The sequence below is a fragment of the Harpegnathos saltator genome, unplaced genomic scaffold (genome assembly GCF_003227715.2).
Source record: "Harpegnathos saltator strain DR-91 unplaced genomic scaffold, Hsal_v8.6 scaffold480, whole genome shotgun sequence".
Taxonomy (NCBI): domain Eukaryota; kingdom Metazoa; phylum Arthropoda; class Insecta; order Hymenoptera; family Formicidae; genus Harpegnathos; species Harpegnathos saltator.
Window position 1 is genome coordinate 645,242 of NW_020230294.1, and position 25,895 is coordinate 671,136.

Genomic DNA, 25,895 nt, shown 5'->3' on the forward strand with positions numbered 1-25,895 from the left:
ACGTCCGTCGCTTCTCTATTCAATTCTGATTTAGTAGAAAATTATTGACTTGTGAGAACGACAGAAAGAGAGGAAAGAGCTCGACGTGTATCTGTCTGAAACAATCCTGAAATGGACGTCGTACGTTTTCATAAAAATAATTAATGCTTCGAAAATGGATGAGATTTTTCGAGTTTAATTTTATCCGACAAATGAATGAAAGAACAAATTTCGCAGCAACTTGACGTTTTACGCGAAAGAAAGTATAATGCTGCATATGAACAAATTTACTCGATAAACAATAACAATCTCGGACGAATCAAGCAACTTATTTCAGTACGCGCGGCGTTCGCTTTTTTCACATATGTTTCATTGACACGTATCGCACATAATGATTTATTCCGCGCCGGTGCGATTACTCGGTTACAAGATTAAACAAGAACAATCCCGAGGCATCTTCCGACCGTCGATTCAGAGTTACTTCGATAAGTCCACCCCGGCAAAGAACGCGGTAAAACAGCTCGTTTTCTCTCTCTCTCTCTCTCTCTCTCTCTCTCTCTCTCTCTCTCTCTCTCTCTCTCTCTCTCTCCTCTCTCTCTCTCTCTCCCTCTCTCTTTCCACCACGCGAACAAACGAAACGTGACTTCGCATCGGCACGGCAAAGTGCGTAGATCGTCGAATGGATAAGTCCCGCGGCAGGATTTACTACTTTGTTAAGTTTCCAAATAAGCCAGACGCGAGCACGCGGCTCGAGCAGCGACGGCTCACGAATGCGTTAGGCGTGCAAGAACGATGGTTCAATTAAGGATGTACCGCCGGTTACTCTTGCCGGGGTATAATCCCCTGGCATCCCCGAAACTTCTCCCAGAGCTCCTTCCTCCCCTCCCCCCTCCCCCGCCCTTTCTCACTCTCTCTCCTCTTTTCGCGGTGGAAACTTCGCGGCCTCTTCGCCGACGAGGAAAACTTCCGCTGTTTCCCTCCTCCGCGCGAGGCGCTGCCGGAAATCTCGAATTACCGAGGCGTTTTACGTTAAGAGCACCGGCCATTTTACCCCCGGGGGTAGGAACAACACGGCGGCTTTACCCCTTCTTCGGGGGCTTAGGAAATGGATAGACCGGCGGCACGCCGAATTCTGGAACCAGTCAGGGGAAAATTAAGACGCGTTCTTCTTTAGCGTACGGATACGATAAAATGTGCGGGCCAGGAGAGGAACGAATGAAGCGCTGAGGATAATATAGACACAAACTGCAGCTACCGGGAATCAATTTTAGATGAGAACGAGGAGAGGGGAGAATATAAGTTTGGAGGAATCCATAACTCGAGCAAATATCGAAGAGCCGCGATAACTACGATCTCTCCCTCTCCCCTCTCTTTCTCCCTCTCTCTCTCTCTCTCTCTCTCTCTCTCTCTCTCTCTCTCTCTCTCTCTCTCTCTCTCTCTCTCTCTCTCTGTCTCTCTCGTGCGTAAAATATTTTATTGTATACTCGCGCACGCGGCTAATGTCGAACAAGAGAGATAAGACGATTTAGATCGTCGCAATAAACACATATTACGGGACTTTGTCTCATCTCGCCCGCATTTTGCTGCATTATAAGCTCCTGTCTATTTTCCTCTGTTTACAGCATATACGAAATATACGGGGGAACTCGGTTCGTGTAACCATATATTTAACTTATCTGGAGACCAGACGAAAATTCGATAGGGACAGAAAAATTCCTGTAGGGGATTTCTAGGCGATCAGTTGTTCTCTGTTGTCTCGAACATGTTTCAACGCAGGCAAACGCTCAGTCGAACATTTTCTCTCGCGATAACAGGAATGTCGTCTCTCTCTCTCTCTCTCTCTCTCTCTCTCATATCACCGAGTTTTCGTCCGGGGCTCCATTTCGTGGAGTGAACTGAGGTTTCTTTCCCGTGTCGTTACACGGAAGAGGTCACTCAACGAAAGGGAGACCGTGAAGCACGACGAACCCCTCGAATTTTTCCCCGTTTATTCTATAGTTCTCCGACGAATGCATCCTTCTCGACTGAATGGAAAGGAAACTGTAACGTATGTCGCGAATACTTCCACGGTCGAACAATCAAATACGGTGAGTTCCAGTGACGGAAGACCCGAGGGTTCGAGAATTCCTTTTTAGAAAGATCAATGTAGCAGAGGCCTTTGAAAAAGTAGAAGACACGGCGACCTTGTTTTCGCGCGGAAACCTCCTACGGCGGCACTCATCGCTGAATGTCCCGTCAGCGGTCAAGGTCTACTTGACGGATTTATGCGCTCATGGTCGTCCGAAGCCGCGGGTGGCTAATTGGCGGCAGAGTGAAGTTGACCGTGCGACGAGTGGACACGGAGAGAGAATATAGCAAGATAAAGCGAGCGAGATAGAGGAAAACGGAGAATTCGGTGGTCATCGAGATTCATTCGCCTCGCCTCCTCGCTGTTCGTTCGCTGCGCGGGCAAGACGATCGTCGCACACGATCATCGGTGTAATCGTTCAGGTATCGTTAGGTCGCGCATATATTATGCAGAACGAGTCAATAAGGCTTGTGGTTTTTTACGAGGATATACTTGGAATATGCTTTGGGGATGTAGAGTGTCTTAATGCCGCCGGACATTCCACAGTGATGCGTCACATAAGGTGACGACACCTTTCCTGATTTTGATTCCTCAGAACCTCTCCATGCTTTTTCTCCGAATTTAGGTCTAAGGTCTGTTCTACGATACGTCGTGTGTCGTATGCATGTCGTACGTACCAATCACCAACCTCACAACTGACAGCCGACAGATAACAATCAAGGTTGTGCGTCAACGTCTTCCGACTGATTGTAGACGCAGCCTTTCTGCTTACTGCTATTCCCCTTCATCCGTTCTGGCGAATTTTTACACCAGTTGCAAACTAACATCAATTTGCCGAGAGATAGTAAGAGGCAAAATTGATGATAAGAGAAAAAGTCGGTGCAAATTTGAAAGGAATTGTCACTTTTCGTCTGTGTTATCATTTCTTTCGACTTTCCTCGACAAACTTCGAAAGGCGGAGGAAAAAATAGGGTCAGCCTAGCTCCACGAGATTCCGCATCACCGAGTCGAACGATTTATCGCTGTAGCGATACGGCTAAATGCCCAGGCCCAGGTTTATGTTTGGATTGTTACCGCAATTTGGTAACGCCTCGCCTCGCGAGATAAATTTACGATCTACTAACCGCGTTAATATTTCGAACGATACGGACTTTGTGGCACAACCGCCGTATTAAATTCCACGCGATTAACGTAAATTAATAGTCACGGCACTTGCCGTTACGTCTGCCGAGGTTTATCAAAGCGTAACGCGAGCCCGCACAGTTTCCGACGCTTCCGCCGGTCAACCGCGCGGAAGAAACATCGAGTATCTTTTTCACGGAAACGCGACTCTCGGAAACGCCGCGGCCGCGCGCCGCTGGCGGAGAATCGCTGGAAGACACCCTCATTTTTCCTCTTCACTCGCGTACCGGCGCGACGTCCCGACATTCGTCATGAGGGCCACTTCATATTGCGCGCCGGGATGAGTTACTGTCGCGAACGGTGCATTCTGCGGGCGAATCCGCCGCCGTTTTTCGCCCGTCCGGCGCGCGCGCGCGCGCGCCGGACCGAGCGAATACGGCTTTTAAATTCGCGACCGCAGACGAGGGGGTATCGAAATATATCCGGCTGGAAATAACCGTTCGACCGAGAGCGCGCAGCCGGAACGTTTCCGACGCGCCTGGGAAGCGTTATCGCTCGCTCCCGTGCGTTCGCGTCGCGATAACGCGAATCGCCTCGTGACACTAAGTGATATTTAACGGTAAACCGGGGAGAGGCTGCTTTTAAATTTTGGAAAATACGCAACGCAGCGGCTACCTTCCCTCCGGCCCCGGCGCGCGCGCGCGGCGCGACGTTTGACGAAACGAACGGCACACGTTGCATCCGAGCGAACAATTCGAACAAAGCGGCATTCTTCCTCGGTCTGACATCGCGTATACGCGCAGTTATGCGATGCGCGAGAGTTCCCGGTCCGTGCGTAATAATATCACGAAACACAGTGTACAGCGCGACGGGTTTCTTCTTATAACAATCCTATTATACGATCGTTTGATATATTACACCGCGCAGCGCGCGTTCTCTTTCATTTGCGTTACCTCGACGAAAAATATCGATTATTCGAGCTGACTCTCCGCTAGACTACGCGTCTCTCCTAACAAGCGGGGTAACGCAATTCCACCCCGTCCTTGATCATAAAACAAGAACAGGCATTTCAATCCCTAACGAAGGTACGCGCGCAAACATTCGGTCGAATCGCAGATTCTCGCAACGTAGAACAAACCTCGGCAGTATTTACCTCCGAAGGGCGCGAATAAAACTACCAAACCGTCGCGCACGGCGGCGGCGGCGGCGGCGGCGGCACAACGGCGGGTGTGTAACAAAAAGCTCGCGATTTATTAAGTTTCCGCCGCGGTACGTAGCTAGAGGCGCGTACAAAAGGAGGGAAGGAATAGAGAACAAGTGTCGAAAAAAAAGAGAGGAGAGAAAGTGAAAAAAGGGGATTCGGCGAAAGCGGCTGTGCGCGACGGATCCGGCGATAAATCCGCGCCGCGCCGCGCCGCGCCGCGCGTCGTGCTTCAAGGCTCCGCGCTGTTTCATCGGGAGTCTCAGAAATTTATAAACCGCCGCGTATGCACCGCCATCGCGATCGTAACTATGAATTCCACCTGATTTTTCCAGCCCTTTCCCGCCTCTCTCAGCCTCGTGCATACACGCGTCCCCTTCTCTCTCTCTCTCTCTCTCTCTCTCTCTCTCTCTCTCTCTCTCACTCTCTCTCTCTCTCTCTCTCTCTCTCACTCTCACTCTCACTCTCTCTCTCTCTCTCTCTCTCTGTCTCCCGTCGTGCCGTCCTCGCGGAGTGACGACCTCTGGCAGCCGTAGGTATCCGCAATTTATTCCCGGATGATAAATCATCGTCCACCTACGCCGCGGCGATTTCTTTTTGCGCCATAAATCAGTGAACCGAGGCTCCCGTACATAGACACCTGCGACGGGGTGCAGCGACGGTGTAGGGGAGAAGGGAGGACGGGGAGGAGGAGAGGCTCGTTCAAAGGGTCAAAAGGTGCCGTTTAATTCGTGTCCGACGTCGTCGATGGGATCGCCGAGTGCGTCGATAAGGAATCGTGGTGACGCACCCACTCGCCGCCGCGGCGGCTTTATCACGTTTTAACGCGTAAATAAATCGATACGGAGCGAGCCGACCCTGACGAGTTTAAAGTTAGACGGGCTAGTGGAGTAAATTTAAACTTAGTAACCGAGGGGACTTTTATCTCGGCTCTCGATTGTACGAATGATCGCGCGTTAATCTAAGCGTACGGTTATCTGCGTGGACATCTTCGTGGACATTTAGATACGCGAGGAATGGGAAATAAATAAATTCGAGACGCAACGGGTAAAACTGTATAAAATTCGAAAACTTTCCACAACCAAAACAAATGTCTGTCATGTAAAGTATTGACAAAGTACGTTCGGAGAAACGCCACTTTTCATCAACACGTAAATACACACTTTCCGTGCGAAACATGTGACACCACCACGCATTCTCACGCACGAGCACTTGGAAGTCGTCGAATCACGTGTCGTTCAAGAGCGGGAGCCGTCTTCGTTAGCGCGAGATTCCTTGGCGCGGCTGGCGACGGAAAAATCGGCAGGTGTTGCGACAAACACTTATTCCCTCTTATTCCCGCAGTTCGTCAACCGATAACGCTTCGATAACCCGCATTATAGCGAACTCCGTTCGCTTCGTGGGCGGGTGGATCCGATCGGCGCGAAACATCGAGCGGCGTCGAGTGAGTCAGGTCGAACGGCGGCCGACAACGAAAAAAATCCGTGACCAAAGGAGAAAGGGAAAAAAGCGAGCGCCGAAGTGGAGAGGGAGCTCTCTCGGTCGAATAAATCGAAAGAGATTTACATGCGGTTCGTTTGGCACATCGCGTCGAAACGCGCCGGGAAGCGCGTCGACACCTCCTCCGTCGGCGGCGGCCAGTTTTCGAGTGCAGACGCTGTTCCACGGGGACGCGAGTCGTCGTGGAAATTGCCGCGATGTTTACCTTCAACTCGATTGCGATTACGTTATTTCGCCGTGTATGTACCGTGTAAGACGCAAGTCTGCTTATTGTACGGGGAAAACGTTATAGCTCCTCCTCCTCCTCCTCCTCCTCTTTCCGCAGAAATTTTTTCCTCAATTTTGCCATATTTTCTGGTAGCACGCGAAAATAGACTCGGTGATGTTTATCTTTTGCTCTGAGGGAGACACGGTATATTTTCCGATAGTAGATTTCACTTCCTAAAGTATAAATAGCGCATACGAAACGAAAGGATAATAAATTCAGACGGAATGTCGACGTATATTCCCCGCCTCTACCAAATTCTACAAGTAATTTTTACTCGAAAATTCTCCCCCTCCGTGTGTATGATTCACGCCTGCGCTTAAAATTGTCGCGGCGCGTTCATAGTTGGGAGTTTCGTCAGTGAATTGCGTATTCCACGCGAATGTCATAATTTATTTCTGTCTAATTAGTTTCGAAACAGATATTTGTGAGAGTGTCGAACAACTCGTGCAGAGAGCAGAGATACCGCATATTTGCTTGGGTTATCGTATATTTCGGTGCGTTTAGCCAACGGGAAAGAGATACGCTTAGATATTTTCGATCCAAGTTAAACAAGATATAGATACGAACCGAGCAAGAAAGTTGCGCAACGATATCATTGTTTGCATAGCTCATGATACCGCCGCTTTTTTAGAAGATTTATGATCAACGTCATATTAATACTTTATTATATTAGTATTTCGAAGGAAATGTCGGTCTCGATCAAACCCGGTTTCGATCCCGGAGAACTTTATGCCCATAATCTCGCTCTCTCGACTTGAAGACGCGAAAACGTTTCTTTCCTCGCAGCAATATTTATCGCTTAATACTTGGCGCTATAGTTATTTACCGTGAATATTTAACGCGCAGCTTCTAGGATTCAAGAATATCAGCTTGTTTGCCGTGGATCTTGGAGCGTCGAGTCGAGAATCTTCGATCGACAATGCAGCTCGACGGGAGCATTCTTTCCGACCCGAGAAGGTTCGACCATATCGAGAATACATTAACGACATAGTCTCGGCAACTCGCAAAAGGCTACGAAAGTATACTCGCTCCGGGATAGTACACAGACGACGAGGATGTTTAACAAACACTCGGGAAATTCGCTGCATCATCTTACGGGGCGGTCGTTGGCAAACAAGGCACGCCTCGAGTGCCTCCCAAAAAAGCCCTCGGCGCCACGTTAGGCGCCGGCGATGCACTATTCGGGAAAAGGAGGGATTATCTTGTTTTTAAACAGCCCGAGACCATTATCCCTCTTCCGCCCGGCGCGCGTTTACGATCCTTCGAATTATCGCACCTATTTGCCATGCCCGCTCTATCGCTTTTCTATCGCGTCGATAAAATACTTGACTTTAGCGTTCTCTCATCAAAGAGGCCATTAGCACAAGTCAAGATACGCCAATTTTGAGACAATAAGTAGACACTGCGAAAGTGCGCCATCAACCCACCACCTTACAATTTTAAGTCACTTTTCGTGATTATCGAACTCTGACTCACCGATGAACCAGGAGCTCAGGATCGGCCACGTGTGCTGCGCTGCAAATCTGTAACGAAAATAATAATATCGTTGATTAGATACTTCGTTGATTAGAACTTGACGGCTCAACGGAAAAGATACACGCGAGTGCGATTTTTTCGCAGCTACGTTCGAGCGAAGCGGGTTTAGCGCAAGAGAAGTTTTTAAAGAAATTTTTGAACGTACCTTCGAGCCGACCCTGCTCGGCCCGAACCGGATCCTCCGGTACAGCAACCACACCTCCTACAGCCACAACCCCGCGAAATCTGAAACAAAAAGCAAATTTTCCGATTAACCTGTGAAAAGATCTCTCCCGAGATTTTTTTTCCCCTCTAGACTGTCCCCATAATTTTTTAGACTCTTCTGCCTTCTTTCGCAGAAATGCATTCTCTGAAAATGTCACGATATGTCGATATGACAGATCTGCGACTCAAAGTGTATGTAACCGACTGCTCAAACGCGGTCACCTCTTTCAATGGACATCGATAAAGCGGCCATGACTTCGGAATCGGAATTCGATCACTAACAGGAGAGTTCGTGGGCACAACAACAAGCTCCTATTTCTCGACAAGGCGTCTCGCGAACTCTAATCCCGACGTGTTTCCGCGGCGTTCTCGCGTGGGAGAGAACGAATTGTCGGCGTCGAAACCGTCGATCCGCGCCCGCGGCGCGATGGCCGCAGTTTCATGTACATCGTGGGAGCTTTTTCGGGCGTACATGTCCGGGATATCCCTCGGGAAACGCCGACAGACGGGAATGGCGACCTGACGCGACGCGGTAATATTTGCAGTCGACTGGCCCGGCCGCCGTTGACACCGGCGCGACGCCCGGGTTCTCATCGTTTCATCAGCCGCACTTGTGGTCGCGTATCCATGACGGAATTTTTATCGCCATCGACATTTCCTCGTTAGCGAGGAAAACCCTGTCGCCCGGCGAACAAAACATAACAACACGAACGCGCCTCTATCGACGGGAAACATTCCGTTGCGAGATTGGATACTTCGGTAGGATCGTAACTTCCAAGATGCTGAACGATGTCGGAAAAACATACGTGTATTGGTAAGTCGTGGGAAGGAAGTCAAAGGATTGCAAAATCAGAGAATAATGTTCGTTCGATCTGCAATTTTCCTTGTCAAGATAATCGTTGCCGGTCTTAGCCAAGAGACATATTATCGTGCTCCTATCGATGAACAAAATATCGTCGCGATATTATTTTAATATTTTATATTTTAATAATATATATTTTAATAATAATATGCTAATTTCATTCGGCATTATTCGAACGATGTATAACCGCAACTGCAAGCGACGGCGACGGAAGAGAAGTTTCACCCCAGAGATATATAACGATATTGATTTTTTGTGTGTTTCAAGCGTCGGGGGAACGAGCCCTCGTAAAATTTAGCTAAAAGTTGGAACGTCCGAGGATTCTTGTGAGCTGAAAAAAAATTCTCATCGAGGCTACTCGCGTTGCTAGAACAGATCCATTAAACCGAGGCATAACTTCCGGCCAGTAGCATTCTTAGCACGCTCACAGGATACTTCACGTGTGCCAACAAAGCTCCTAAGTTACCCACACGTAGCCGACCGCGTCTTCGAGAACAACGGGTCGAGAGTATCGACCTGACGCGCCGACACGCCGATATTTGCAGTCGACTGCTCTCTCGCTTCCTCCTCCTCTCTCTCTCTCTCTCTCTCTCTCTCTCTCTCTCTTCCTTGTCCGTCTATCTATTACGTACCTATCCCGTTCTCGATTCGACGGGATCCATTTAATATTTAACAAGCCAGTATCCGTCTGGTATAACCGCTTAATATTTAATCTTTAACATATCTATCGGTCTGTATAGACCGAGTAGAACTTTTGGTTCTGTATTAAACTTGCAAATACGATCAGGCTTGGAGAATCAATGGGAAATCTCTCGAGATGTAACGCTATACAGTTTTACCTGCGATGCTACAAATAGCTACTTATTGCTGCGTTTCCAACTATTTAATGCTGTTCAAAAATTATCTCAATATTCCCCCTCCCTTCCTCCCTCCCTCTCTCTCTGTCTCTCTCTCTCTCTCTCTCTCTCTCTCTGCCTTTTGATCTTTGATATTAATTTCAATAAGCACACACAACGTATCACTCGTATAACTTGCTTAATTGCAGATAGAATATGTGCGATAAGTAAATATGAAATCGTTGATATGGATTAATATTACAATAAAATATCTCATCATAATCTCATTATTTCGTTTTAATTAACGTTGGAAATTTTTATAGAATCTGCACATTTACAACAAACGCGAATTTAATAACCAGCGAAATATTTCAGTCGCACGGCGGAAATCGTAAACAACTTACCGGTATGCTCGCTCCGTGTCACGGTAGGTGCGTACCTCGCGATGACTCCGGATACAATGATTCGACCGCGCAACGTACGAGACTATCAAAACAACGGAGAAAAGAGCTATGTCACCGCCCTGCTCAATCGCAAACAGTCGTCGTCCGCTGATCAATGACGAGGACATTCGGTGACCGAGAAATCACAACAATCAACGCTTTCAAAACATTCCGGATTTGCGCGAGGTAGACAAATATTACCGAATAGCTAGCGATATTATATCATATATAATATTTTGATATGGTGTTTGATTGACATGATATGACGATCTCGCCATCGGTAATATGTGATCATTAGTTAACGCCATGTCGCCGCAATCGATTCGTTCGTTTGTTCACGCGACACCATTGAGTGCCTGTCACAATGACGACCAAGAGGACTTCTGGATCGATTTACAAAACGCCGGATGTCGTGGCAATCGCTTACGATTCTTTCTCTCTTGCGTTCCTCGAATCCCGAAACTCTATCCCGTAAAATTTGTAATCACGCCAGCAGAAAATATCCGATCAACTTTCGACAGATTGCTTCATATCTGCTTACCGCGATATTCTATCTGCAATTAGGTTGTACAATTAATACGCTGCTTACTGAGATCAAGCATCAAGAAAGATTCGATGCGGGCGGACGATTTGGAGCTACTTGATATCCAACATCCTTTTGTCTATATAATTTCTATTTTTCTCTCTCTTACTCCTACATTTACCTAGGCGCAAATAATCCTTTAACGTGTCACGTATGTAACGTAACCGTTTCGTGGCTTGTCAACTTCGCCTACGTATACTTTACCTTCATTCTGTCGGGTTCGTTTGGCATTGTGTACCATTGTCCACTCTTTTGTACGTATAACTTACTACTCTGAAGGGGAGATTTAGTCCCAAACTACTCGGCAAATACGTCTCTCCCTCCTCGTTTCCCTTCCCCCCTTTTTCCAAGAACCTCTCGTCCTGAAACCAGTCTTCGGCCTCGTTTGACGAAGTTTTCAATGCCGCCGGCCAACAGGACGAGTGGTCCGACCGGCCTCGTCCTATCCCCTTCCCTCCCTCTCTCACTCTCTCACTCTCTCCTCTTCCCACCCTTTTGCCGCAAAACGCGAGGTCCTCCAAATACTCGTTCGCGGTATTTGCGGATATCCACCGGTAGTTTCGCAATACCAGCCGCGAAATGGGAAGGGGTTGCGCCGGGGGCGGCATGAGGCGAACAGGGGGACGAAAAGGGGTGGAAGATGGGGTATGGTCGGTCGTAGGGGACGGCGTGAGGAGGAGAGGAGCAAACAACGAGACCCTCTCTCACGGGGCGCCTGCAATTCGATCCTCAAAGCCCACCGAGTAAATACAGCAACGACGACGGCGGCGGCGGCGGCGGCGGCGGCGGCGGAGGCGGCGGCGGCGGCGGCGGCGGCGGCGGCGGCGGCGGCGGCGGCGGCGGCGACGGCGGCGGTGGTAGTGGTGGCGGCAGTGGCAGCGGTGGGAAATGGCAGGGGTGAGAGGAAGAGGATGAGGAGCGGTAGCGTTTAATTAATTCCATCCACCGCGTCGCTACGATTGTATAACACAGCCGGCAACCCCCGCTCGTCGTTCGTTTTTGCCGTCCCTCGAACGCGCGCTGCTCCTCGTCGCGGCACGGCCATTCGTTCGGTTACCGAGGGTGGAAACGTGCACGATGGTCTCTGGAATAACGCGAAGGTGCGAGCTTCGAGAAGCCTATGAGACATCCTCGACCGTATTAACCCTTCTCCGCTCTCACCCGCGCAGATTAACGATCGATTGGATTCGAGATAATAGCAACTCGTGACGAAGCGGTGCGTATATTTTCTTATACGCACATGTGCACACATTATGTGTACTTTTGTTCACTTTTATTAATATTAATTAATATATATATTATTAATTAATTTATACCGTGTGTTTATAATCCGTGTGTAAGCGTTTTTCCTTGAAGACAATCGGCACAATATTGATGACAGTTTCGGAAAGATACTCGGAAAAGAAAAAATGCGGCTGTACGAGATCGCGAAATTATGCGGGGAAAGTAGGTTACACGTAGAGGGCTAATGATTATGGAAATGGCACATGCGAGATATTCATTGCCGCGCAGAGCGCAGCGTCCTAGGAATCCTCGTACATGTGGATATATTTATTTTTGTATGTTAAACGCGTTGCAGAGGTGGGATTACGCTCCGACTGAGGAAGAGGAGGAGGAGGCGGAGAAACAGGAGGGGAGAAACGGGAGAGGGGCAGGATCGTTGTCAAAGAGTATCGCGTGTCCCGTTATCGCGCGCAGAACTTTGTTTCGCGCAGTCCTTTGTGCTCCGATTAAAAATGCTCATAACAATGAATTCTGTTGCACACACAAGCGACGTCTATGTTTATAATATTATAGCCCGCTGCACGGTTTGTTGTCAATAAATTATACCGTTGTCGCATTTAGCTCGAATTGCACTTCGTAAGGGCTTCGCGGAAATTAAATGAATATCACATTTGGACCGTGCATTATCGGGGTTGTAAACTATTCGCGGTGTATATTCCGCCGATACACATAGAGCGTCCCCGGCATATCCGGCGTTATAATGACAGATCCATGAACGCGCGCGCGGCCTCGGCGCCGGCTCACGTTTCTTGCACATTCACTCTCGCGAATCTGGTATATTATTCTCAAATCGTATAACTTTTCCTTCCTCCTCACTCACTCACTCACACTCTCTCTCTCTCTCTCTCTCTCTCTCTCTCTCTCTCTCTATCCGCAAGCTACATCGTAAAATAAATTCCCTTCGAGTGTTTATTTTCGACTCGCGCCAGGCGTCGCGTCCAACAACTTTGAAGCGGGAATTGCTTCTCTCGCGCGCGTGTACGAGAAAACGATCGCGGGCGCGGAATCGAAAAAAAGAAAACCGTGAAAAATCGTATCGTGGCGCGGGTATAAAACTCCCTCCTCCGCAATTCTTTATTCTTCTCAAGAGTAATGGTCATTCTGACACGTTCACTCTGACACGTCCTGCCGGCGGGGGATCCTGTAATATTACGGGCCGCGTCGAAGGCACGGGCACGTTCCCGGTTTCCTGTGCGCGCTGGGATATCCTTCCACACGCTGCATATCCTTCGTCCAAGGATATCCCTTTCGTCCCGCCCCCGTCGTTCTCCGTCCTGTCTCGCGAGAGCCAAATGACCCACATACGTCGAATTACGGTCCCGCGCGAGTTTCAGCCCCGGGATCGCGGACTTCCGCCCACAATCGATAACAAGACGGACGTTCCGTTACCGCACCGTCCGTCTAATTCGACTTCCTGCGCGAGGAGCAGGCCTGATAAGCAGGTCAGATAAGAAGTACGAAACTTTGCAGCAAGTCGCAGGCGCGCGCAAGCGCGCGAAAATCGGGAGACGTAAATCTCCCGACGGATTGACGATTACAGCGAATCGAGCGGATTACCGTAAGCATTACCGTTTGCACTCGGTGACTCGGTCTGTGAAGGAACTGACGAAAGAATGGGACAGTAAATTTTTGGTCTGTTCTTTTTAGCTGCACTGCTGAAATGGTGCAACAAGTTAAAGTGAGAAAAAATATAGTTTTCTCATTCTAACTTATTGCACTAGTTCCGCAGTGCAGTTAAAAAGAACAGACTACTTGTCTCGAGCGGAAGCATTTAACCGTAAATTAACCGGGTTTATATTTTCATCTTCGCCATTTGGTATATAAATGTGAAAAGGAATTTAGCACAGCGCTGGATAAACTGGTTTCCTCATTGAAACGCACGGATGGGGAAAGAGCGAGACAGAGAGAGAGAGAGAGAGAGAGAGAGAGAAAGAGCGTTGAGTAATTAGAAGAACAACCTGTGATCTTCGTAAGTACAAATTCGATTTCCACCGAATGGCTCTCGCTAACATTTCCTCTTTTTTCCTTTAATTCGCCCACATTCCACGGGAGGTAATTACGACGTGAGCGGACGCGAAGGCGATCATTATCGGTTACTCGATCCGTCATGCACCGCAGACTCGAAAGTGCAGCGCGGCGCAATCGATATCACTTAGCTTAGGTGGGTCTTTTACGGGCGCGAGGAATCAGTACGAGTAACACGGAAAAACTTTCCTGCGACGGAGATTAGGCGAGGCGCGGCGTTAAACGCCAGTCGATTAGGCTTCCCGCGGGACTCGTCGCCCTCGTCGTCGTCTTTCAAGTTCGATCGCACCCGGATTCGCCGACCGCAAAGAAATTCCAACGGGAGCGAGCGCACGGAAGAACACGACAGCTCGCTCTGTCGCGGGATTAGTGCGTTTTCCGCGCGACGACGCGAGTTTCCTTGTTTGAACTGCATTCGCCTGATACTCGCCTCTAACGCAAGACGTCGTCGTTCCGACGTCGTCGTCGACGTCGACTGCCACGACGACGACGTGAAGTTCGCCGTCGCAGTTCCTCCCCCGCTCGCCGTGTCTTATTTACAGAATCCCGCGACGAAACGTTCTGTCGTTCTTACCAGCGGCTCCGCTTCATTGTGCGAGCTCGTCGACGCGAAACTACCGCCGGCGAGATGTAAACTCGCATTCCCGTTGCTCTCTAAGAGAGCACGACGAAGGGAAGACGGTAGGGCGACGAAGGGAGACGTATCCGCGCGGAACGGTCGCGCGCGCGCGCGACGCGAGTCGAAGCGAAGATGCAAAATTGACAGACTTTGACAGACTTTTGCGCGTCGTTCCTGACGGCGCGCGGACTGATCTCGCCAAGAGCGTAGTCGTAATGGCCGTGACAATTATTCGATCGCTTCCGCGGCAGTCTCGATTTACCGCTCGCCTTGTCGCTGACGACATGGCACCACTCTGAGCTCTTGCCAATAAACGCAAACGCTGAAAACACGGTACCCTAGCGGATGCTCCCGCTCCCGCGGCACAGAAAGATTACAATACAACACCGAATGCCTTTCGTTCAATTACCTTTGACCGTTGTCGCGGCTCGTCGCGGAAAACAATCGCGTCGCGTCGCGACGGATAGATGACGTCGCGTTCAATCGTATTCTGTTTATTCGCGGCGACATATTATGAGAATTACAAATGCCTCGCTAATGCGGGCTTTGATAGCCAACATAAACGGCACGGTAACATACGGCTTCCGACAAATGCATGCGCATAGGAAATGAACTTTAAGACGATATTATTCATGTGTCTACACGAAACATCCTTCTGTGTACAATGGAAAGTCCTGTTACAGTCGAGAGGGCACCACTGTACAAGCAGACAGGTACGCTCCGGTCCTTCGAATAATACGTCAGGCTTGAAGGACCTCGAAACTGGATCGCCCTCGGAGAGAGAGCGACACCGGCGGAAAGTTGATCCAAGTTCTACCGGATCATCGCTTTATGGTCGCTGTAACGAAACGATGAATCTCTCGCGCATGATGCTTCGACACCGAATCGCTGCGAATAGCCGTTTCAGCGCTGATCGATGACGACGGAAGACGAATGCAAATGTCGGAGGGGATCGGTTTGCCGAGTATTTGAAACTTGATCGATCCGTCGAAATCCGATCGATTCGGTCGTGCTCGAGATAATTGGAAGGCGCAACTCGGAAGTCCGCTATCGCTCGCGCTACGCAGCATGAAAAGTAGCAAGATATTCGAGCAGAAGTCGCGAGGGAAAATTTTATCGGCCGGCTCGGTGAAAACAAACAGGTGACCCTCGCAGAGCGGAGCAGAGCGAGCCGACACTCTCGAGGAGTCATCGTCAGGATATAACGACGGATCTACGTGAGGATCGAAATCCGAGAACAAATCGTAGCGGTGAATTCGAGCCTCCCCATTCCTACACCGTGCTCTCACCGTGCGCGCATCGAATGAACGAAAAAAACACCGCTCGCTCCCCATCCCCTGCACTCTTTTCACCCCCGATTCCGCGTGCGGCGGGTCACCCTCGTGAAAGGAGTTCGCCACACGCACCCGAAGAAAGAAGAGGAGCCGGTCGACTCCGACAGCACACACATACACACACACACACGCACGCACGGAGAGAGAGAGAGAGAGAGAGAGAGAGAGAGAGAGAGAGAGAGAGAGAGAGGGAGAGAGGGGGGACGTAGAGGGGGAGAGAGAGAGAGGGGGGATCGCCAACGCATCGGGGCTAGCTAGGGTAGGGGAAGCTTCAAAGTGGGGAACGACGAAGCAGTGGAGGGCGAACGACCGAGCTCGAAGCTGCGGAGGAACGTACAGAGCAACAGTGTGCCGCGCGCGGCCATGAAGCGAAGGTTGTTCTGGCAACGAGAGAGGCAGGTAGACGAAAAGTGAGTCGCGCTAGAGGAGGCCGCGTTGAGCCCTGAAGCTTAGGGGGACTTAGAGGAGAGAGAGAGAGAGAGAGAGAGAGAGCGCGCGCGCGCGCGTGAGCTCGCACAGTGTGATGTTAATCCTGAACGCGCTACCACGGCGAGTCGCAAAGTCCGTCCGGCTTGACCCGCGGCTGAAGTTTCGAGGGCCCTCCTCTTCGACGGTACCTGCTCCTCGCGCTCGCACTCTCCGTGTGACAGTGACAGTGGGACGACGGTGAGACATAAACAAACGTCCGGCAAACCTCGTCGGTCGGCGGCGAACTTGCTCCTCGAGCGAGCACTCGCCGAATCCGAAAGGGGGTGGTTACCCCCCGCGCCGCGGCAGCACGTGAATGGAAAGATGGTGAAATTTAACGCGCCGCCGGTGCCGGAGCGAACGTGAAAATTGAATCCAGCAGTGAGTGAACATCGGAGCGTACTACCGGTTGAATTTTTCGCGCTACGAGTGGAAGAGAGAGAGGGAGAGGGAGAGGGAGAGGGAGAGAGAGAGAGAGAGAGAGAGAGAGAGAGAGAGTGGGAAAATGGTACGGTGGTGCACGTGAAAAATAGCGTCGCGGAAAAATAACGGGCCGAAAAAGAGTCTCAGGCCGCTGTCGATGTTCGTGCTGTGAGTGTTGGAAATTCCGCTAGTGAATGATCGCGAGGGATTTTTTCCCGTGTCCGCGAATGGGAGCGCGCGAGCGGCGCGACGAAACTCGCTCGAATTGAACGCGCGCCGGCGGTGAAGGTGTGGATTTTCCGCGGTGCAGCGGCTGGCTGAAGAAGAGACGCGCGCGGACCGGCGAATTTCGTCGATCTCGACACGCGGACGTGAAGATTCATCCGGACGGCGTCTCCAGGCGGATCGTTGCATTTTCCACGGAGGAAAGAAGAAAGGAAGGAAGGATGACGCGCCGGTGAGCGGCACGAGAAAGTGCATTAGAAAATTCGCCCGACTCCCGAGTGACCCCGTGTCGCAGGCGTCTTTGTCACGCAACACCGTAGCTTTCTTCACGATAAAGAAAAAAAAAAAAAAACACCGGTAGTGCGCGCAGCACGACGCTGGTTGTCCCTGTCGCATCTTTTGTGTTTCTCCGTGACTCTCCCGAGGTGTGTAACCCGAGTGTATGTGCGACCGATGTGCAGTCGAGAAATACCATCGCGAGTGCAGTCGTTGGTCCGAGCCGCAAACCTCCCTCTCTCTCTCTCTCTCTCTCTCGCTCTCTCTCGCTCGAGCACTTTTCTCCTCATACATCTTTTCGAAAGAGATGCAAAAGTGCCGGCGCTTCGCTAGCCGCGAATCCGTGTCTGCCAGCCAAGTTTACTGACCCCCTTGGCGGGGTTGGCGACTGCCACACTCGCGAGACGAAGGGAGAGACGGCCAGACGGCCTTTTGTGCCGGCTTGAAGAGCGTCTCGCGACACGGTGACGCAAACAGGGTGAGATTACTTTCCTCGGGGCTGCGTATGGCTGCCGGTACTTTCCACGACTCGTGCTCTATCGTCCGCGGGGATCAGTGCTAAATCATCAGCTTTAGAGCGCGCCCGTCGCTTCACGCCGCCGCTTCCGTGGCCGAAGACCGTCGCGGCAGCGACGTGATCGCGAGTGCGTGGGGTGGATCGTGGGGCGAAAAAAATCGTGCCGCGCGAATCGCCCGTGTGTACGCGACGTGCGCGCACGCGGAAAAAAGCAGGCAATTGTTTGCGAGTTGGTAGCGAAGACGGAAGGGTCGCAGGCTCCGTCACGCCGGTCGTGAGGGAAAGTGTCGCGCGGAAAATCGCCCGCGGTGGAAATGCGCTCGTAGCGAATCGACGTCGTCGCCGCAGTCGCAGTCGGATCTGTAAGGTAAGCGAGCGCGCGTTTATCACGTCGTCGTCGTTTCTTGCACAATTCTTGCGCAATTCTAACAGCGCAAGGGAGATGATTCTACCGGTTATATACCCCGTTCCGAAAATGGAACGAATCAGAGTTTAACAGCGTTTAACTCGCACCCTCCCCCTCCCCCCTCTTCCCTGTGTCGATAAATTGCAAAAGTGTGTGACGGGAAATGAGAGTCGCGGAAAATTTAAACGACGATGTGATCTGCGAAATTAGAAAGTGCGAAAATGGAACGAGACCGTGCGCGGTGCAAGTGACTGCGTCAAATTGCGGGATGGCGCGACGATTATTGCGCGAAAAATAAAAGCGGGGATAATTATATGCCCAACCGTGTCGAGAAGACACGAATTTCCATTTGTAATGGCATGCGTAACGGAAAGCTTTTAAACTGTCGTAGTTCAACGTAATGAGAATGAGACGGTGTGTTAGGTGCACAATACGGTTAGCATTGAAGGCGCGAGCGGAAAAGAGAGAAAGAGAGCGTGCCTGCGCGAATCCATTTAAATAAAATATAAATTGGAACTTTTGAAACTGTGCCATTTTCGCGGTGAAAAGGTGTCCGGAAACGAACGCCAATATCCTCGTAACAGATATCCGAAACGGATTCTCACCGAGAACGCGTGTTTCTGGGGGAAAAAAAAAGCGTTTTTGCGAAAGAGGGAAAAGCGGGAAAAAAAGGAATTAAAAGCATCCTTTCGCGACTGCGAATTCCACGCGTGTCACGTGGCGAGTTTCGAGGCGGAAAGAGCGTGCCCGCTTTTTCGGAGCGAATCTCCACCTCCCCCGTCGCCCTCATCGTCGCTGCCTTCCTTTTTCGCGCAGCCCGGTGCAAAGAGGATTACCTCGAATCCGCTCCTAAAAGCATCTCGACGAACGGCGATTTCCATCGCGAGCGACCTCTCCTCGCGCGCGGACGAGTGACCCGCGCTCCGCATGGATTATCGCGCTATCGATCGCGGATTTGAGATATCTCGCGCGGAGATCCTTCTAGTTCACGGAGAATAATGAGCTATCCCTTTTGGATAGTCTTAATAGTCGCTTTCGAGCGAGCTCGCATCGTTAGGATCTGAGAGACGCAGCTTCAGTACGACACGTGTCGTATCGACAGAATTATCTCGTCGAAATTATTTAAACGAAACTAGCAGCTTATTTAATCGAAAATGTCCAACAAGAGAGAAGATAATATGAAAAATAGTGACTATGGATTACAATGAGGCTCCCGTTTTCTCACGAGTGGCGGAAAAGTGATTGCACGGATATCAATTCGACCGTCTCCGCGTGAGAGTATTTGGTGCATCGCGAGTGCAGCGTCGAGGGGAATTTATAACGATTCGTTTAAAACGAGCGTTGCGCTTAATAGTGTATAATTAAGATGAATGCTTACAAGGATAAGAGACGATAATATAGGGAAACGACTCTCTCTCTCTCTCTCTCTCTCTCTCTCTCTCTCGTGCGCGCGCGCGCCCGCTCGCTCGTTCCTGGCCCGTTTAACGCGGCAAACTCGATAAGAATCGCGAGTGATTCCGTCGATCTTTGGAGCGCGTGCACCGTGAGAAAGCATATTTCCCGAAGAGAAAAGCCGACGCAGGCGATAAAATTTTACCGTCGCTCGAGCTGCCAGGAATATCGGCGAACCGAGATTTTAACGCATCGCAGTCGCGACATCCGCGGTCGTGTTCTCGTACTTTTCATCGACTCGAGTTCGGAAGAGAGCACCTTGTCGCACCGGAAAATCTTGACGCTCGAGTGGAATTCAGAAACGCTCGTCTCGTCTCGCCACACCTCGCCGGAAAATCCAATGCAGTCACGGAATTTTCGTCGTATCGTCGCGAACTCGCTCGCCAGGACGTTACGACTCGTCGGGAAATCCTCCTCGTCATTTTTGCGAACTGCGTTACATCATGCACGCTCGTCGTCTACGACGACCAAGTCCGATTGCGCCCCTTCCCACGTTAATTCCACGAGTGCATTCCGGCAATAGAAATTTTTCTCGTCGACTTCATCGAACGCCCCGCTTTTCCCGCGCGTGTTCTACCCTCGACCCGACTCCAATCGCGACTTCTTGTTATTTTCCTGAGTGCATCCCGACGACAAGGGATTTTTCTCGTCGGCGAATTCGGCGTAGCGTTTCCGAAATTGAGCAGAATTTCGTGTGCACGGGTGTTACATTTGTCTCGTGCGACGCAAAGTGCAATCGCCTCGTATATCGATGATTCTTCCTGCGAATCATGAAATTCGGTCGTTTCGTGAAAAGAATATCTGCGAAACTCGCACACGCGTTACGCTCTTTCCGACGATCAGTGTCGCAATTCCCTTTATCCTCCGCGAAACTAATTCGGCCACGAATAGTTTCGTCGACGTTCGGCGAGACCGCAAAAATTGCTACGCGCGTTACACCTTCGATCGAGTCAAATCGCGAGTCCTTGTTATTTTCTCAAATGTGCATCCCGACGATAAAGAATTTTTCGCCTCGACACGGTTTTCCCGGCGCTAGTATCATACACTACGCTCACTCAGAATCCGCGAAAATCTCCACGGACGTTACGTCTTCGATCGAATCCAAGAGACCAAGTCCTTGTTATTTTCTTGCTTGCATCTCGGCGACGAAAATTTCTATTTCGCCGGCCTTCTGGCGAAACACGCGGAACAAGAGAAAATTACGTTACCAAGATGAAAGAAAATGTTATAAATGTGTAGGATGAAATAACAATTTTTTCATAGACCTCCCTCGGGAAACTACGTGTTAAAATACCTGCTACCATCGATCAAAAAATCGAACAAGTTCGAATTCTCGTTACAGATTTCGAAATGACATTCGAAATTCTCGAAGAATGAATAATATGATTTGACAAATTTAAATAACGATGGCGACAAGTGACGATTTTTCTTTTTTTCTCTTTGACGGCGGAAATCCATTTCTATTTTCGCTCCTGCGAACTCTCGTGACATATCGCGCGACGCGCTACACCGCGGTTGATCGAGTTCGCGAGGTTGGCATTTTTTCGCGGTAAACGTAATACGATAGCTCTACATCCGGATCCAATATCGCGCCAGACATCGAGAAGGAAAAGAGGGAAGCGGAGAAAGCCGCGGGATCCACCGGATAAACAAAGAAATAAGAAGAGAGGAAAAAATGGTCGCGACCGCATGGTGGAAATTCGCACGCTGTATCACGAGTACTGTTAGTACATTTCACAACCCGCCGAGTGTCATAATGCCTCGCATTTTCGTGTAAAACATCTGTAAAATCGGCGACGCATTTCAAATCTGTAAAATGTCATCGCGGATTAAATTTCGCTCACCGATTTCCCCATCAATCGCGAACTTTGTGCAAAAACGCATTGAAATATAAACCCGTGAAATATAACAACTCCGAACAACGAAGAACATTGCTCCGGTAATAGAATTTCGAGCTCGTTCCCACGGATTCTCGCGAAAGCGAGCCCAATCGCGGCGACCTAGCCTGGAGCTAATCGACGTCGTCGCACGCGACAGAACGCGCTCGATCATCGAGCCGGCGGGTGTCTTCCTCCTCCGCTGTTCTCCGGCCAGGAACGCGGGGAAGAAACGCGACCGCGGAACTGTCGCGTATGTCTTCTCGGCGCGCGGATTCTATTCTCGGGATTAAAGAGAGTTACGACGAAGTAGCGCGCGGCCGGGTCGCGGGTATGAGCTGGGAATTAATCCCGCAGCTCCCGTTCGGCGGCAGAATCCCGGATCCGGGAGTTTATAAGTGCGACTGCGGTTGACAGTTATTGGGCTGACACGGTTATGGGGGTCGCCTATGGGCGAAAATGCGAGCGGTGTCCTGCGGCTTTCTTCCGCCGCTGTTTGCGATGCCGCTCACTTTATCCCAACGAGGCGCGACGGCGATAATCAGGACACACGGCGTGTCCTCGTAAGGACGCTGGGATAGAGTGCATGTTCTCATGGAGAAAATTACTATCCTCCCTCTCTCTCTCTCTCTCTCTCTCTCTCTCTCTCTCTCTCTCTCTCTCTCTCTCTCTCTCTTTCTCTACGCCCGACACTCGTGCCAGAAGCGATTTAGCCAACGACGAAGGAATCATCCTGATAGCTCCTGACGGCCAACGAGCGGATTGAAAACAACGTCGTTCCCACATATCGCCCGGTCGTTATCCTATAGGGAAATCCTCGACGTCGGAGAGAAACGACACATGTCGACGGAAATGCGTCGTTGTTGGCAACCCTATGCACGCCCTTACTCGTAAAACGCGAGCACCGAGCGAATTTCTGGCGAATGGCTGATATTTTGTCGTTACGCTTCCTAGCGCGATATGGATACGCTTTCCGGATAATGCGAAACCCGCCGCAGTGACTTAAAGGATTAATCCTGTGATCTCGATACGCGATAACGACGTACGTCGGCTTTACGCTGTGCATTATCGCGTAATCTTTATCTTCGAGGTCCCCGGACTTCCAATATCGAGCTCTCTCACTCAAGTATCATGAACTTTACCGTCGTTGCTTTCCTCTAAATTATTCATATTATAGAGACTGAGTTCATTTTTCTTAAATCTAGATAAAGTGATTTACGCGACATTGCCTCGTGAAACTTTACGATTGCCCGAAGTGTCGGGACGGTAAATTATGCTTTTCACTTGTAAGCGCGATTGAAGATTTTTCATTAATTTCAAATCGCTATTACGTCTTCAGTAGCGATTTCAAAACTCCCATACACCGTACGATTATACATTATCAGTTCCGTAATGTACAAGTTGGATTGCCAATGTCATCATGCGGTTTGAATGCGGATAGAAGGAGAAATCTGCGATATCTATGCGCGCGACACCGTTGTTCTACTTGCGAGTCATGGAATATAATGCGAATAGCTTTAGTTCTAAACTATAAAACTGATTCTAATTGGTGAGTTCTTGTCTATTTCAACATCATAAGACTAGTTGCGGCGTAAATAAAAAAGAGATAGAATTTAGCCAAGTGATAAAGTTGAATTTCGCAGGCCAAAGAAAAAGAAAAAAAATTATCATGGGAAGAGAGAAAGGCAGAGTGAAACGCATAAATGTGAAAAATATGATTCATCTTGACTGAACCATTCGTTATCCACATCTCTTTCTCCCCCCCCCTCTCTCTCTCTCTCTCTCTCGTAGCTTAACGGATAGGCGAAAAAATCGCGAAAAGCAACAGAATCAAAACCGCAATGCTGTTTCTCGCTCGCAGTTTTTGCGCGTAAAATAGTCGGCACATTTTGCCATATTGCGTATCGGCTTTGTTTTTCCCGAAGATTTCTGCGCGAAAGGAAACTCTCGAAATTAGATGAAAACATTTATCCAAAAGTCGCATTAATATTTGCGAATTTATACGCGGTGATTAACACGTAATAATATTTTTCAAGACAGCTCTCGCGTTCCCACGTAATACGGTAAAAATCTAAAAAATATTGGATAAACGTCAAAAATATTCTATGATTGTGCGCAGAAAATTCTGTTGAATTGTTTTCCTTTCACCTTGCTTTGATTTTCGAGACAGGAATGATTTGAACGCGACGTAATGAACTAATATCACAGAGTCATCTCGAAAGACATGCATTTCATTGGCAAATTATTACGTTGTCGGAAACAAACGTAACGACCGACGAAAAGGTTCCGACGAGCACAGTCGCTCCACGTAGCCGCTGCAGCAGAGAGGTACAGCCACTCGACACGAGGGGGAAGCACAAGTCGATATGCGGCAGGGTGTGCATAGGCACCGGCGTAAAGCGGATGAGGAGAAGTGCTCATGGATCTTTTCGCGCTCTCAAAACCGCTCTCGTGACCACAAGAAAAAGTCGAGAAATCCGATTCCGTTGAAAAAATATAATTTTATTAACTAAAACTTCTCGGCTGCAATATTTCTTCCATTGTTCTTCTTCTTAATGATACGCTTCTTGATGAATCCTTTGCGATTTGCTGTTTCAAGAGAAATAAAATTATAGTAATAAGGCGCCACGCTCAACCGGACGATTCAGCCGATTAATGCATATGAGAATTTCATATCTTTCGAAACACCTCTACGCGCCACGCTTAAGTTCCGCCGATTCACGTCTACTCGGATTAACGTCCGCGCGAACGAAATCGCTGAAATTTCCCGTATATTCGCTATACCGCGTAATGCACTGCGAGATTTCGTGCCCCCCCCCCCCCCCCGGCCACTCGCGCATTTACTATAACCGTAGTTCAGCAGGACCATATAAAGAATGATTTAGCGGTTCGTTCGACCGACACGTGAAACCGGTGGGGAAAAATATCACACGCTCTCTTTCCTGTTATTCATTATCTTATTCTGTCCGCGGTATTGTAAATCAACGTTCATTCGTATAATTGTGAAGGCTGAACATTGAATCGTCGTCAACGACGGCAAGACTGCCATTTGCATCGTCAATAACAGCAAGATTTATTAGCCGCGAGGACATCTATAGAAATAATCAAAGAGAAAAAAATACGGCGCGCAAACGAGCACAAATAAAATCACGAAATCCCGGTGACATTCGCTTCGCTTCACTCTCAAGTTATATTCCCGGTGTTTGATTGCCCAAAAATTTGTTTTCTAATTTCGTAGAAATTCGAGTCCTCCGAATTATTGACAATCCGCGCTCATTACGATCCATCTCCCTGTGTCCGATGAAAGAAAGAAGGTGAGGGAAGAAAATGGAATAATTCTTAACAGGAATAAGACGCTCGCGATAATTTGCTCTCGCGATTCGGCCTCGCACGCCTTGGTTGTCGGGACGCTGCAAGCTTGGCTTCCTCGTGGCGGCTCCACTTAAACCGAGTTTACGACGGACGGGAACCAGCAACGTTTACCCGATGGACACACGAGACCGGGCTTTATCGCTCGTTAAGCCCATCGCGATTAGCGTCTCCCTGGTCTCCGGCGGCCTCCTCTTCCGACCACGACGGAAGAGTACTTTTACGGCCGGAATAACAGTCCGGGTAACAGGCGCTGCTACGACGGCGCGAGACGCGTTTCGCGGCGGTGGAAGTTCCGATACGAGCACGCGCGTTGTTAATGCGATGTCGCGCGTGATAAAAGTTCCGACCTCGCGTCTCTCAGCCGTTCAAAGAGCCTCTCGCGGGCGCGCTGCGACCCTGAAACTGACGTGCTTGTTTCCACGTGTCCGAGACGTCACGTGCAAAAATCGTGCGTGAATTTTTTGCAATGTTCCAATTCGTTCCAATGTACGATCCATCGGAAATCGACTGCAATCTCCCGATTTTTCCTTTGCTCGCTTTCACGAACATTTTCAAGCAAGTCTCGTGTCTCCGTTTTATTTATCCATTTTATATTTATATTTAGAATTTCGCGAAATATGTAATACGTTGTTGATCTAGAGTATACTGATAGGTATTCTGATGAAATAGGTCGCTAACGCTCGATAGTGAGCAATGAGACGAGCAGCGGCTAGGATCTTGCCCTCGTTGGGATCATGTCAGTATCCCCGGCATCATCCCTTAGTATGCGCTCGTCACCCTCTTAGTGTGTACCATGCAAGCTAGCCGAAATCGTTTCCATTAAAGGGAAAGGCACCGGCTTAATAAAGCACCGGTGAGAAACTCGAGACACGTGCGTGCGAAAGCTCTCTCCGCGGACTCGAGCGGAGGACAGGCGGGGAGTTAAAAGTAAGAAGAAGCGGTGGCGGAAGAAACTTACGAGGGTAGCTTGCCGGCATCTTGAGGGTGACGGAGTTTTAGGTATCCCGTTACCTTC

At 49.6% G+C, this 25,895-nt stretch overlaps 2 protein-coding genes across 4 annotated transcripts in view; one reads left to right on the plus strand and one right to left on the minus strand.

Moving 5' to 3' along the window:
* Positions 1–25,895, plus strand: part of pxb (putative Hedgehog signaling attenuator pxb) — a 454,145-nt gene that overhangs the window by 329,024 nt on the left and 99,226 nt on the right. The window contains exon 1 of one of the 2 annotated variants that reach the window (XM_019843914.2): positions 16,155–18,140. The exons of the other annotated variant lie outside the window; for it this stretch is intronic. The gene's annotated coding sequence lies outside the window, so the exon portion shown is untranslated. Of the gene's footprint in view, positions 1–16,154; positions 18,141–25,895 lie in introns of those variants that run through there. 2 annotated transcript variants of the gene reach the window in all.
* Positions 1–25,895, minus strand: part of LOC109504349 (uncharacterized) — a 121,167-nt gene that overhangs the window by 92,590 nt on the left and 2,682 nt on the right. The window contains exons 2-3 of one of the 2 annotated variants that reach the window (XR_002163001.2): positions 7,820–7,899; positions 7,615–7,661 (exon numbers count right to left, since the gene is read on the minus strand). The gene's annotated coding sequence lies outside the window, so the exon portion shown is untranslated. Of the gene's footprint in view, positions 1–7,614; positions 7,662–7,819; positions 8,248–25,895 lie in introns of those variants that run through there. The other variant, XM_025302254.1, reaches the window with a different exon arrangement.